This window comes from Mandrillus leucophaeus, unplaced genomic scaffold (genome assembly GCF_000951045.1).
Source record: "Mandrillus leucophaeus isolate KB7577 unplaced genomic scaffold, Mleu.le_1.0 Scaffold1759, whole genome shotgun sequence".
Taxonomy (NCBI): domain Eukaryota; kingdom Metazoa; phylum Chordata; class Mammalia; order Primates; family Cercopithecidae; genus Mandrillus; species Mandrillus leucophaeus.
In genome coordinates this window covers 25,045-27,502 of record NW_012101764.1, presented here as the reverse complement: position 1 = coordinate 27,502, position 2,458 = coordinate 25,045, and the positions used below count along the sequence as shown (strand labels likewise).

At 45.4% G+C, this 2,458-nt stretch overlaps 1 pseudogene; it reads left to right on the top strand.

The window, feature by feature from the left end:
* Nucleotides 1-1,149: 1,149 nt before the first annotated feature.
* LOC105537597 lies at nt 1,150-1,921 on the top strand (annotated as a pseudogene).
* The last annotated feature ends 537 nt before the right edge of the window (nt 1,922-2,458 follow it).

The following is a 2,458-nucleotide window of genomic DNA, read 5'->3' as shown; positions in this document are numbered from 1 at the left end:
ACTTGGGGTTCAGGGACCCACTTGAGCAGGCAGTCTGTTCATTCTCAGATCTCAAACTCCGTGATGGGAGAACCACTACTCTCTTCAAAGCTGTCAGACAGGGACATTTACATCTGCAGAGGTTTCTGCTGCCTTTTGTTTGGCTATGCCCTGTCCCCAGAGGTGGAGTCTACAGAGGCAGGCAGGCGTCCTTGAGTTGCGGTGGGCTCCACCCAGTTCCAGCTTCCCAGCCGCTTTGTTTACCTACTTAAGCCTCAGCAATGGTGGACACCCTTCCCCCAGCTTTGCTGCCACCGTGCAGTTAGATCACAGACTGCTGTGCTAGCAATGAGGGAGGCTCCATGGGCGTGGAACCGTCTGAGCCAGGCGCAGGATATAATCTCCTGGTGTGCCATTTGCTAAGACCGTTGGTAAAGTGCAGCATTAGGGTGGGAGTGACCTGATTTTCTAGGTGTTGTGTGTCATGGTTTCCCTTGGCTAGGAAAGGGAATTCCCTTTCCCCTTGCACTTGCCAGGTGAGGCGATGCCTCGCCCTGCTTTGGCTCTCGCTCACTGGGCTGTACCCACTGTCCTGCACCCACTGTCCAACACACCCCAGTGAGATGATCCTGGTACCTCAGTTGGAAATGCAGAAATCACCCATCTTCTGTGTCGCTCATGCTGGGAGCTGGAGGCTGGAGCTCTTCCTATTCTGCCATCTTGGTGCCAACCCTCTAAGGAAACTTTTTAAATGGTGAGGTCTATGTTGGCACACATGCAAAAAACAAAAACAAAAACAAAAAACACAAACAAAATAAAAACTATAAGCATTTCACATGATGAATTACTTGTATTTGGATTTAAAGAATTATACAAATCCAAAAGTGTTAAAAGTAATAAATGTATGTATGTGGAGTTTTTACAATCTGTGTTCCTTTCACCTAGTACCTAAGATTAGAAACTTATCAAGGCGGCTTAGGCCCAGGTTGTCCTTTGCCTCCCCACGTATTTGCAGTCCCCTCTGCGATGCCGCCTCTGCTGCACTATGTGCCAGGCCTGCTGCACTCAGCCATGGCCGGTCTCTGCACCACGATGTCCAACTCACCTTTCCTGCAGTTCCTGCAGCAGTACCTGAGCCACGGGCCTGAGCCATGGGCCTAGCACTTCTGGATGCTCAGAGTGTGTGCAGGGTCCGCAGGGCGCTCCCGTCTCCTGCAGCCTCATGGCTGTTGCTGCAGCGTGGCTGTGCACCAAAGGAGACAAAGCCTTTTGTTGATTTCCTAAGTGATGAAATTAAGAAGGAAAGGAAAATCTAGAAGCATAAGACCCTCCCTAAGATGTTTGGAGGTTGGGAGCTGGAATTGAATGATACATAAGATAAATTAGTGTGGAAAGTTGCCAGGGAAAAGATTACTGTCACTTTCAACATTAAAACAGCATTCCACCAACATTTGATGGTGAAAAGGAATTCTCACTAGGGCAGAAGGTTGAAGAACAGGAGCCTCAACTGACAACAACTCCCAATTTTGTGGTTGAAGTTATAGAGAATGATGGCAAGAAGGCCCTTGTGCTGGACTGTCACTATGGATAAGGTTGGACACGAGAAGGCTGAGAGTGACATTTTCCATATCAGAGAAGTTAGCTTTCAGTCCACTGGCGAGTCTGAATGGAGGACACTAATAATACCCTCAACACAGATTCCCTGGACTGAGACTTATACGACCATCTAGTGGATTTCCTTTTGGACCAAGGCGTGGACAACACTTTTGCAGATGAGTTGGTGGAGCTCAGCACAGCCCTGGAGCAACAGGAGTACATTACTTTTCTTGAAGACCTCAAAAGTTTTGTCAAGCCAGGAAAGCAAACAAACACTGAAAGCTGTAGTATTATGGCAGGCATTAGCCAGTGTACTCTGAAGCCAGACACATGTGCTTTGAAATGATTATCCAAATATCATGGGCAAAAATAGCAAATTTAAATAATTTCTTTTGCACTGTCATTTATTATCATTTGTTTTTGTGTAAAAATCCACTATTTCTAGATTTTTGTATAACATAATAGAAAATAAAATTGTTTTATCTCCTCCAAAAAAACATGAAGGCAAAAAGATTGAATAATTACTGAGCTAAGTAAGCTTCTATCTCAAGAAATGAGAAAAAGAAGAGTAAAGTACACGTGTAAAAGTCGGACAAAAGCACTTCTGCTTGCGGTCAAGGTGGAGCAACAAGAAGACGACTTACGTCCTGCTTGAAACAATACAGCCAGACAAAATACATGCAAGGACAGTTTTCAAAACAATGAACATCAGAAAATGAAGGGCAGTGGATACAAATGAGGTGAGCCTGTTAACAGTGGCAGCTCCATCCAGGTCTGCAGCAACCTCAATTCTTGCCTCCTCAGAATAAAGAATTTGACCAAAGGGCATAAGGCAGAGAAAGAAACTGAGACAAGTTTTAGTTTAGGAGTGAAAGGAAGTGAA